This window comes from Heliangelus exortis, chromosome Z, assembly GCF_036169615.1.
Source record: "Heliangelus exortis chromosome Z, bHelExo1.hap1, whole genome shotgun sequence".
NCBI lineage: Eukaryota > Metazoa > Chordata > Aves > Apodiformes > Trochilidae > Heliangelus > Heliangelus exortis.
This window is the reverse complement of record NC_092454.1, coordinates 20639030-20652287: the sequence shown is the minus strand read 5'-3', so window position 1 is coordinate 20652287 and position 13258 is coordinate 20639030. Positions and strand designations below refer to the sequence as shown.

Sequence of the window (13258 nt, the reverse complement as noted above, 5' to 3'; positions counted from 1 at the left end):
ATTTTCACTTGTCTTAATTCAGCGTTCATTTTCAAATTAACTTGTACATTGTTTCTGTAAAGCTCCAACACTGCTCAACTTTTACTAGTAAAGCATGATTACCAGCAGTTGCCTCCATGGCTTTTCAAAGACAATTGAATTCAACCAACACAGGCCTCGGAACAGCACTCAGCTTCATTGGAAAATGAGTGAAAGCCATCAGGAAAAAACCTTAAAAAATTACTTTCTGCATAATACTACTTTACCATCAGGAAAAATTGCTTTTTCATACTTTCAAAAAGAACTTGATTAGATTCTCAATTGTATTTTTTTTAATGGAAAGCAGATAAAATCATACAAAGGAAGACAACAGCAATCACTGATATAAACCTGGGAAGAGATTTGAAAAAGACTAGAAAATGACTACTTCCAGAAGAGAGAGTGTCTGGATTTCCACAACTGTACTTAGAGTTTGGGAAAACAGAGCACAGGATGTCCAAAACACAAGCATCCTTCTGTAAAAAGTATTTAGGTCATTTTGACAACGTAAAACATTTACGTGATTGTGTAATTTAAGATAGCACACAAACAGCTCAAGTTAAGCCATGCAAAAGTGCAGGCCAATATAAATTGGAAACTCTACTGACCTTCCATCAGGAAATGTTATACTTGGCCTAAAAGGGCAAACTGACACTTCCATTTCCATACCTAGTTGCAAAGTAGTTTTCAGTTGTTCAAAAAGTGAGGAAAAAAAACAACCAAAAACCCCAAACAAACAAAAAAAACCCTAGACAAACCCCCCACAAAAACAAAAGAAACAAGCAAAACAAACAACAACAAAAGCCACTACACTTGTGCCAAATGAAAAATATAATTTAAACCACCAAGAAGTAAGAGAATGACTTAATCCTCAGCATTTACAAAACGTTTTTAGTGTTTTAATTTTTTTTTTTAAAAAAAGTGGCTCAGTTCTTTTGGGACAGTAAATATGACAAGATAGATGTCTTCTGCAACTTCCTCTGATCACCATAGCATCACAAGAGATTCCACAAAAATAAGTATAATGTAGTATTTCCTGACAAAGCAGCAAAGAAAAAGCCACTAAAACTATAGTGTTGGAAGAGTTTCAGGATGAAAGTCTATAAAACCACTAACATCACAAGTGAGTCGCCCTTGCATGGCTGAAGCCAACATTTTGTGAGGCATCTTTTTTGTAGCTCTCTAGGGCCAACAACAGTAAAACCCCACATGCAGACTGGAATCCCATGGAACTATTATAATAACAGCAAAAGTTCAACAAGCTGCAAGTTATTCTCCCTGCTAGTCAGGTTGTATGTAGTACATTAGTAGTGTTAACATGTATAGATTTGAACAATATAATGCAACATTAGCTCTCTTTTTTTTAAATTCATGCCTCACATTCACAAAATTAAGAACTTTCATACAACAAGACAGAGATCGTGAAGTTTGGAAAGGCAGGGGGAAGAAGGAAAACATGAAACTACACAATGAAGGAAGCAAAACTTCCAGGAGAATTAATCAACAATCTTTAAGGAAGGAAGACAAATTATACAGCTAAATGCACTCTAATTGGCAACTTATATTTATTAATGAAATAACCAGAACTGAGCATGCTGTAGTTTGGCCTTCAGAACACATTTAACAGTACATTAAGGTATTAGACTGAGAACCCGAACAAAAACCACATCTGGGAAAATGTAACATTTCTAACTTCCACTGTCAAGCCAAGGAACACCTTACAATTACCTTTGACAGGGGAAAAGGAAACAATACAAACCCACCATCATTTATTTTGCTTTTACAGGGCACTCTGGGGAGACACAAAAGCCTAAAGGGTGGTGAGTCTATCTTTAAGTGAGCTAAGTAACAAGCTGCTCTCACACAATAATGAAGTTACATACTCCGTTCCAGATCCCTGCATTCTCTTGCTATTTATTTTTGAGCATCAGCTTCTGATAACCTATATATACTATGATTATTAACATTTGTGATAAGCTGCTAGATGGTGTACTGGTGGAACTGTTGTTAATGCTTTGTTTTGTTAGCTTTGGTTATCTACTAAATAGTAGAGTTAGGCTTGCTGACAAACAAGAAGCCAGATCCACAAAACTAAGTCCACTGCTGACTAATTTTGTGACTCAGGGCTGTTTGCAAATTTATTTATTGATCCTATTCTGGTATTAAATCTCCGTTAAATGCAGGTCTCCTGCCTACCTTTTCCAATAAGAGAACAACTTCTGTCAATGATATGTCAACATATTTCAGAGAAGAAAAGCAAAACCATACCAAGTTATTGAAAAACCAGGTGCTTATATGAACTCTGAAATAGATGCAGATGTAGAGCGTGCCCTTTGCTAGCAGAAAAGCTGAACAGGAATCATACCTCTAATATCTGTTTTTTTATATTAGTACTAATGATTAAAGATCATTTCATGTCTTAGATTAAACTAAGATTAAATTCAGCAATATCCTAGACAATTAATTACATCATAACATTCTTACCTGCCTAAGGTTCTGCTGTCACAGAGAACTTAAATATCAAGATAGAGAGATTACATATGAATTACATTTCTTGCTGCCCAAGATACTAAGAGCAAGAGACTGGCTAGTAGTTGAAGTAGTTCTACACTTCACATTAAGAATTTCTGCATCTAGCCTTTGTTACAATGAAAACTAAACTGAAAACCAGGCCTTCAACTTTCAATACTGTCAGTATGCCAGGTGTCAAAAATCTGAAATACTTCAGAAGTCAAGCATCTTACATAGATAAGAATATTGATTGATTTTCTTTACAACTTCAACAGTTCAGACAAAATTTAAAGTATCTAGAAAGAATGTTCTGCTGCAACATGCCCGTCCATTCTCAACAAATCTCTATTGTTCTCTCTTAGCAGTGCAACTTGAGGGGAAACAGCTGGTTGCTATGATAGAGTTGCCTACTTTTAAGAATCGAAGTTACACTCCCTCACATCAGACCGATTACTTCTAAAATACTTTTAAAAAAAGAGTAACAGTAATGAACCTAGAGCATGCAAAGCTTGCTGGCCTCTGCTTATTCATGAAGAAAACTCATAGTTCTCAATTCTTGCAAGAGAGTGCTCATGAGATGTGAGTGCCAGGTTCAGCTGCCAGCTGATTCTTCCAACCTGTGACATTCATTAATTGGATAAACAAGTGTCCTCATGTGCTCCAAAGAAGGGATGAAACAAAACAATGCTCACCTTTCCAGTGACAGTGTGCTTTCGCTTGTTTTTGTTTCATCTGTTGGTTATACACACAATAAAAGTAAAAACCAAGATATCCACCACCTCCAAAGAGGCACCAAAACATATCACCATCCTAACCTCAAGATGCCTGCTTCACTTGCTGCTTGTCAGTTTGTGGCAACAAATCCTCAGTTTGAATACAACATAACAGATGAGCATCCTTCCTTCTGAATTTGCCCCAAGGAGCTCAGAAATACTGCTCCATTAAAAGCACATCTCAGAACACCTTATTGGTTTCGTTTGCTGGAACACTCTATACCTTTCTGATCCCCTCCAGTGTCTCATGAACTAGAGCTGAAATTAGCTATTCACTATATGTGAAGGAGTCTCACATAGAGCAGCACCCTGCTGCTAAAGACTTCTACTTTACATGGCAATTCCACAACTACAGCATCTGTTACCTTACTAATATGTATATTTAATGCAGCAGCATAATGTGCAGAATTATATTGCCTGTTTGTTCAAATATTATGAACGCTTAAGCAGCATTATCCCCTTTGAGGAACATAGCACTTTTTATTAGGCTTGTCCCTGGTGTTCTTTGTTACAGAGTCCCAGATGAGCAGCTCAAACTATTCTAGACCAGAAAAAACCAGCCTGAGACCCAGGGCAAGATAATCAAACATGACAAGCTCCTGGCCTGGAACTACTAATATGACTTCTTTACTTTCTGGGTCTTGCTCCTATCAAACCTATCTTGGTTTGGTAAAATGGAAAGTGAACCATTTTTCTACAGGTAGTGGGAAACCTAGTCCAGGCTACTCTTGCCACTGAAATGTGAATGCTTGTATTAATACTGTAGCCTTTGCAACAGATTTTATTCTTTCTACAAGAGGACGCCCAAAGTAGTAATATTAAATTCCATAATATATACTGTTAATTGTTTTGGTCACAATAGCAGATTAGCCCAGAGTAAAGAAATAAAAGTTTTTAATGAGAGAAACAAGATAAAAGTGTTGTACATGTAAGATACTTTATGTCCTTCAGGAAAAGTTTCAATATGCTCCTCTGCTGAATGTGATCTTAAGACAATGTCACCAATCCTCACTACACCTAACTCACATGAAACTGACTATGAACATGGCTATTCAGGGACACAAAATTATTTGCCAGCTAGTCTAGAAGGCAGTGAGCACTAGCTCACTGTGTATGGTTCCCAGCTCAGATTTGGACTTGAATAACATACTTCCGAAGAAGTACAAGTAAATGTAATGAATATACTTTGCATTATTGAAGTGATGATCCTCAGAAAAACAATACTTTAAGCCAGCTTTGAAGCAAGTGATACTTTTCTCTGCTGAAGGGTGAATGTAACATAATGCAAGGAGTCCAATAGTCCAATAGACTAAAACATGCTTTATCTCAACTAAATGCTCTAAAATACTTTTCTGATAACTTTGATGCTAGTAAGGTTTGGAGGCTATGACAACACCTAAGTAACCCTACAGGCTGCTTTAGACTGCTAGAAAAAAAAAAATCTCAACTGGTCTGTTCTTCTTGTTCCAAGCTCCAAAAAGACCTACAAATGAGAAAGAAGTGGCAGAGACAGCTTTTGTTGACCAAGCAGAGCCATGACCTAGTCCCTTGTCTGCTGTGAGCATGCGGATAGTCAAATAGCCCACTGTTTTGATATGAAAGGGATGGATGCTCAAAGGCTTTCCTTCCTGTACACAGCAGGAAAGCCTCATTCCCAAGGACCAAAGACTCCAGTGGACTGGATCTCGGCCTTGATGTACAATGTACACTGCCCTGTAAAGCAGAGCATGACCACATTTTCTGACAGCTTGGAGAAATCAGTAGGCTGAACTTGCTGCCTGCTATGCACTGCTGATAAGACTATGGACTGCTAAGAAGGGAGGCAGTAGCAGCAAGAAACTGTAAAAGACCAACATCATGCCCACCCCCCTTACACACATACACAGGAGATATGCAGAGTTTCGATGCAAGCAGCAATACGAAAACTGTCAGTCAGTCTTCTCAGTTTTGTATCGGCTTAAGACAACATATAAAGCAGCAACAAACATTTTTTTCTATTTGCTATGGGAATATACAAAGTTTCATAAATTTTCAATACAAAGTATTACATCTTTTTAAAGTCAATCAAACAAAATAACAATACTTCTCAAGGTAAGGCTCTGGCAACCCTACCAGTGAGAAAAGATTGCCACAACTTTAGAAACTTCTGAGGCATATAGAGGACGAGTGAAGTAATTTCGCCAGATTTAGAGCAAACAAACAAAATATATTTCCTTCAGCACAGGCATTCTTAACAAAGCAGTCTACATGAAAAGAAATGACCTGACTACCAAAATCATTAAGCAGAACCAAGACTCTTCTGGAAAAGGCTAATAAAGTTTTTATTTTTATTAATCTACATAAACCTCATGTAATTGAAACTGGAGCTATTGAATTCTGATTTTGCAAACATATTAGGCTTTTAAAGTATTCCTGGCAGAGATAAAACGGATAAGAAAAAACCCCTCATTTTCTTTTTTTAAGAGTAAGTATGTCACAGTCCATGCATTTTGTTTTGAAAAGTGGTATTTGCTTTTTGCATGAAAGAGCAATGCAAATTCCCAAACTTCTAGACCATGAAAAACAAGACAGATAAAACCCTCACCTTTTAAAGCAGGATAATACTTCATTTCTGGAAAAAGTTAAACAAACAAAAAAATAGTCCTCCAGGATACTAAAAGAAGTAACCTTTGTATTTTCTCTTCAGTCTGTCTTCTGAATAAAGGAACACTGGAAAAGCAACAGGCATTATTTTTGTTTCAGGTGAGTTTTGGGGATTTTGTTTTTAATTTAGCTGCCCCTGCAATCTTACTGTTTACCATATTTGGACAGGCATCTTTTAAATGAACTAATTTTTATAGTGAAACAAAGTGTTTCTGAAGACATTTTTAGGATCTATTTCTGTAATGAAACAGTGGTTTAGTAAGAGAAGAAATAATTACTTTAAAGACATTCTACAGCCTGACTAGCCCAAAATAAGCACTACTCAATACAGCAATACTAATTAAAAAGAACTACTAAGCAAAACCACAAAGCTGACTATCTTAATCATGGTAAGCAACTACTCAACAGATTTAAAATATAAAAAGAAGAGTAGAGTACTCAGCATTCATTTCCTGCAAAAAAACTATCTTCATTCTTGCCTTAACAGCTCTTCAGGTATACAACAGCCATCCAAATCTACCAAGTTTGAATCTTTTAAATAGAGGATGGTATGGAGAAAAGGCTAGGAAAATAACAAGAAAAATTAAGCCTTCATGAAACCAGAAATTCTTTGAAACACAGTATTGAGCAGTTGTTGAAAATATGCATAACTGGGTTTGGAATACTTATCCTGATTTAGATCAGAACATCTGTTTCTGTGCAAGCAAATACAGTCTGACAGAAACTTGGACGATCTATCAGATAGAATCAACTGCAAGTTTAATAAGCATTATTTGTTTTCTACATAATAGTCTATTTGCTCTTTCAAGCCACTGTAGTGACAACACTTTGAAAGTCTTCCATTGGGTACTATAACTAAGGTACCTAGCCAACGTACAGTACATTCCAGTTGGATGCTTCCCAAACTATGTTGCTCAACTTTCTAAATATTACAGCCATCTGGCTACTAGGCTTTGTTTAGCAAAACAGTAGCTGTGCACAGATTTCTATAGCAGCTGTAATAAAAAAATTGCCATTTAATGAAGTTACAGTTCCCATTTAAAAAAAATGGAAAAACACTTAAGACTATTTTATCAAACCAGTTACCACTATTCCTAGAAAAATTAAATATATGTAGCTTTGTATGTCGCTTTCTTTCCCATTTTTGCACTTCAATATTCAACTTGTTTTACATTTACAGTAACACAGGAAAGTAGTACCAAGTACTAAAGAATGATTCATCAGTAAAATAAATAGTCTTGCTTGCCTTATCTGTAATATCCTTCTGGATAAGCACTGGTGCTACAGAAGTACAACATGGAAATGCTTCAATACAAGTACCTCAGGTTATTCTTAAGGTGCACATAGCTAATCATGCAACCTTCTCAGAGACTCCAAAACTGAACTGTTCAGAGGCTGAGAGCTCTGATAAATTTCAGGTACTCTTCTGTGTGTCTGGGCCACACTAAACACTAAATATTTCAATTATGACCAATGTGAAACAATGCACAATGAAAGCTGGGGAAGTCTTGGGAATATTTAAATTGGAAAAGAGCCTGTGGGTTTTTTTCCTCCTCCTAACTACAGTACATTGCATTAAATAGGCCTGGAAACCACAAGCCCTGTGTGACACAATTGTCACAGCAGAACAAAACACTCAAGTCCGAACAGGTGAAGAAGCTTTTTCAGTGAGCTTCATGTGTGGATATCTTATAGCGTATGACATGTAGAAGAATTCCCAGCTGTATAAAAAGGCTGTGGTCTTAGAAAGGAGATAAAACTTGCCTACCTAAAAAGCCAGTGACAGCATAATTACAGTAGAGGTTTTTTTTTTTTAAGTTCTCCTGTGCTTAAAACCTTGCTTAAAGCTCCATCCAGTTACTTAGTTACTGCAGCACTCCGAGAAAAAAAAAGCATCTAGCAGTTGCTTCAAATATGCACAATGAGAATTTAAATAGTTGCAGTAATTTGAAGCAAAAGCACATGCATTTATGTCCAAGGAAATACAGTCTGGCAGCACTTTGGATCAACTATGAGAGTCAACTGCAATCTTAATAAGATATGGGATAATTAACAAGCATTGTTTGTACTTACGTTAGTATGTTGAGCTATGTGCTGTTGGCCCAAGTTCTCCACCAGTAACAGTGGAGCTCCAGTTCTGCAGGAGTTTAGTACATGCATAGGCATTCTTTGTGACAGTTACAACTCATTCCTATATCTGAAGAGTGCAGACTGGTAAAGTGTTTTATAGTCCAGAACAGATCTGCAGGATGATTTTGCAGACACTATAGGAGAAAAGAAGGGTCTCTTTGTTCACACCCAGAGAGCAAAAACTGTCCTACAGTTTGTTCACACATTGAAGTTTTAGAAAGAATTCAGGGTTTTTTTAATGCAATAATTAGGTTTTTAGTTTTGCTTCTCTTCTCTTTGAAGTTCTATAACCCCAGTCGCTGTAAGTATTGTGATATGTTCAGGTCCACTATGAGAGACAAAGGTACAGCAACTGTCCAAGCTTTAGACTGAGCTGACTTAAGTGCTTTGTTATACAAAGATTTCACGCCATAAGAGCACTTTGTTTTTGTAGGGATCAAAACAAAAAGAAAATTATTAAAATGCAAAATGTATATACATTTTATCTATAAGCTATTAAAGAACTCAACATCACACAAATCTGTGAGAACATAATGCAATATATATAGAATCAAGGAGTTTATCAAGGTAAAATGGCTTCATTAATGGATCCTGAAGCATCAGAAAAGTAACCATTAGGGATTATGTATGAATCATCTACTAAGCCAAAAAGAAAACAAAGATTTTTTCCTAAGATAAGATGAACACTAAACTAAAAGATTCAAGTGACAAAATGTTAGTGAACTGTAATCATATAATAATGAAATGTTATTATACTTCTCAGCTGCTGAGTATTTGAAAATGACCAGTGCCTGCCACCTTCCATCTAGCTGGGAAACTTCATGGCAAGATTGTGCTTTAGATTAACAAAGCCAATACAGGTTATACAGCAGAGCACGATATTAAAGGACATATTTCAACTTCTAAAACTAGAACAGATTCCAGAACTAGATATTCCTGTTTTGAATGCAAATTAACAAGTGAGCAAAGACAAAGTATATAAGAAAAAGACAGACAAGATACAAGAGCTGCACATCAGATTACTAGTCTTATCTCCTAGAGAGTAAATTCACTACTTCTGTTTGTTTCATAAGTGTGTCATTTCTTCAAGAGATTAAATTCAGATGCTGTGAGCACAGCTGGAAGAGCAGAAGGTTGTTCAAGTACCAAGTTAAATTTAGTATAACTTCTTTCTAAGGAGAGGTATAAAAAATGCATTACTTCGTATAAAGACAGCAATATAAAAAATGAGCATATCTTCCACCATGATTTTTTGTGTGTTTCTTTTTCTGGTAAATCAGATGACAGGGAGCTGTCACTGATGAACTAAGTGTTTTTCACATTTGTACAGCTTATACCTACACATAGTTTCAGTCTCAATTATATCTTTAGGAGCACAAAAAAATTTTTTACTTAGTTTTTAAATTTGACTTCCAAGGTACATACTGCAATAAAAACACTTAAAGGTTTCAAGAGGTAGTGGTATTATTTCTCCTGCTTCCCTCTCCCTTCCTTTCAGTTTTTGACAACAAAAAAATCCTTTTATAATCCCCCCCTCAGCTCTGGAGCCACACCTAGCTGATTTTCCAGTGCTAAGTCATACCAGCTGGGACAGCTATGGATGAAAGCATTATCCACTTTCTCTGGGCTTCAGGAGGTGAAACCTACAATGCAATTTGCACAGGTTGTCTAGATTCCATCTTGATCTCTCCAGTGATCCTTCAATAAATTCAAATGTAGCATGCACGAGCCAAAGTTTAATTTAATGTTGTTGAATTAACAATTACTTGTTTTGATATTCTCCCTGAAAAGCAGCCTGTTGTATTAGAATAAAGCAGCTTGTCTATATCGTTTCTTTTTTGACAAGTTTGGGCTGGTTAGAAATGTCATTTATACCTCAAAGAATCAAATTAACATTGAGGACATGAATTTTAAAAATGGCTATTTGCTTCTGCTCTCTGAATTGTTAATTATTTTTTTCTTTAAAGAAAATAGAAAAAAGGAAATAGCCAGAACGCAAAAGGAGAAAAACCCTTTTCCTCAAGCAAACTAGGCACTGATTTTATGTCTATGTCTGCACAAGCAAACTATATCTTAATTAAACCTCACAAATTAAGCAAGTAGTTGTAATTGTGTCAAAAATGTAACTTAATTACTGAAGACATGATTTTTGGCATATTATATACAACCTTCTTTCTCTATTCCAGGTAGACAAGCTCCAATGAAATCCATACTAACAATAACAGCTTCCAAGCATGCTTTGCACCTGACTTGAAATTCACACAATACTGCTCAACTTGCTAGTCCTGATTTTAATAAACTGCATCTCTACTCATAACACAAATACAATTATTCATAAGTGTTCAGGTTTTAAAAGAAATAAACAAAGCCTATGTGCTTTCAAACTAGATGACCACAAGTATTCTGGACTAGGTTCCCTAACACTAGGCCTTCCACTCCCCATCTCTGAAAGCACCTGTGACTTTCATCAGCCCTTCACAACTAGCACCTGCTAAACTAAAGAACTGCATTTGTGTGAAAACCTTACAAGCTGAGAAAACATTACGAAAAACACAAATATTCTTCAAAAATAATCAAGCCAAAATCAAATTATTCTAAACAGATACAGTTAAAGCAAAAGCTCATATCTGGTCATTTGCTTTTTTCAGATCTCTGAAATTTCTTTGGCTGTATTGCATTCATCCCCCCCCCCCCCCAGTAGATGGAAGCAGGAAGACCAACTGCAGATAATGTTTGTTTCCTGCCACAGAAGAAACATGGAGGTCTTTCTGGCTAAAAAGGCTTTAATTCTAGGCAGTCATGGCCAAATAATATCACCACCAGCTCACCTCCAGCAGCCTCCACAGACAGTGTCTGGCAAAGACAGTATCAACTAAGTTGACCCAGAGAGGTGGGGCAGCAGGAGGAGACCAAGGCAGCACACACAGAAGATGTTAATATTGGCAACCTCCCTGGGAAACATCCCTGCTTGACAAAAAGAATCACCCAGAATTTACAGGGGAATGGTTTTAAATGCTCCATTCAATTAAATGCATTTATGGGGAGCAAGCAACGTTGACTATAAAAACTTAAAGCCTTTGTCCAAAAGAAGAATCTCCTCTCTCTCACAAAACCACTTCAGACGCAGCATCCTGACAGCTCAGATATTTGTTATCAAATGTAAAAATTCACTCCCAGCTGGGGCAGGACACACAAATGCAACTCAGTATCTTAGACACTGCTCACCTGAAAATCAACTACATAGTATACACTATGTGACAGAGTAATCTGTAGGAGCAAAAGCAGTTCATAGTAAATAATCATAAATTGAACACAAAAATGGCTCTTGTTTAGAATGTAGGAAAAAATTTCCAGGCAACAAGTCCTTAGACAGGCAAGTGAAGTAAAAATTTTCTTTATGATATGAAAAGTATCTCGTTGCTTGATACCAAAACAGGGAAAGGAGAAGTGGACCAAGCAAAAAAACCCCTGCATAAGTCTGTGTATAAAATTGCTACTTTGTTACCTTCCTGCAACTGTTACATCATGTTATTTGTTGAAATATCAATGCACAGAAAACAAAATATTAGCACAGTTACCCACAGAGTAATTTCCAAACACAGACGTATTCTTTTAGAATGAACTTCTACATTGTCAATTTTGCAGCTATTAAGGTTTTAACAACTTCTTACTAAGACCACCATGTAATTCCAGCCAGGCAGCACCAATTATGTCAAGACTTGTGAGTCCTTTTCCCTATTGTATTTAATTTCAGTCAGCTTTAAAACACATCAGTTACAAGGGTCTGTGAAGCAACTGTCATTTCAAAGTCTACACATAGAAACAGCCTCTAAACAAAAAGTTTCCACAATTTCTTTAAGTTGGACAAACCAAAGCCTGTACTCTTAAATTTTGCTGTAAAAAATTTTAAAAAAATTTTTAAAAAATTTAAAATTTTTTAAAAAGATTTAGAAATTAAAGAAAAATTTTTAAAAAATGGGGAAATGCAAATGACTGTATCTCAATGTACTACTACAGTACCTCTATGACATAAGAGCCACACTGAGATACAATAATTAGTCAGCTATCAGAAAAGGGCTTTGTAATACCTTTCAAGACTAGAACAAGACTAGAACACCATGTTTCATGAAAAAGAATTATCCATACTTGAGCCATCAGAAGCAGTTAACAACAAAGAAGACAAAACCTCTTTAGCCAGATTCTATCTGAGCTGGATACAGATTTTCCAGACTTTGGGCCTCCTACTAACAAAGGCCAGCCACATCCAAGCCACACAAATCTGTGTCTTGCTTTTGGTATGCAGACAAAAGATACACTCAGCACAATAAGCTGTGCCATTTACATCCTACTGATAACAAAAAGAAGTTTATATTTCACAGAATAAAGCAGAAGAGTGGAATACAGTTGAATCAAAAATCAAATAAAGATAAACGTTCAAATCAAGGTTGCAAACCAAAAAGAGACAGGAGTTCAAAGTTATCAAAAACCTTCTACGGGGAATGAAAAGGCATTTTAACACAAGTTTAAGGCCCCATGTGCTTGTTTCAGTACCCCATGGATACAGTTTTTTTATTTTACTGGAAGCATTAAGAGAAAAATTTAAGTAACTTTTATTGGTTAAGCCAGCTTCTAGTATCACTAGAAGTAACCCATCTACACAACATTGCAAAGAGCTCTGAGCCACACACTGCATTTGGTGTGGGGTTCCCAGAGACACTGACATTCAGTGCCTCTATGCTGCTCCTCAGGTGAGAATCAGGAACTCCTGACAAAGAGCACCAACTACACCATCACTGTGGCTCTCATCCTGGTGCAGTGACAACATAGGATGCTGGGCAAACAGATTTTAACAAAAACTAGGGAAGACAAGTTGGAAAAACAAATGATATGCAGCAAATGGGTCAGGACAGACAGGTAGTTTGTCACCTTTGCTGTGTCCAAATCCCATCAAGACAAGAGCCAAGCAAGAGAGATTTTCATTCTCCTGATTCACCAAACCAGAGGGAAGATAGCAAAACAATCCAAAAACCACAGGAAAAAAAAAAAAAAAAAAAAAACCTCTGTTTTTTTTAAAGCTAGGGAAGCCTTTACATCAGCTGAGAACAAAGCAAGTTTTGTGCCATGACACACTAGGAAAAAGAAAAGAAAAAAAAAAGAAACAAAAGAAAGGAGAAAAGAAAAAG

At 36.4% G+C, this 13258-nt stretch overlaps 1 protein-coding gene across 2 annotated transcripts in view; it reads right to left on the bottom strand.

The window, feature by feature from the left end:
- The window catches only part of ZSWIM6 (zinc finger SWIM-type containing 6), a 124953-nt gene that overhangs the window by 76178 nt on the left and 35517 nt on the right, over nt 1-13258 (bottom strand). The gene's annotated exons all lie outside the window — the stretch shown is intronic.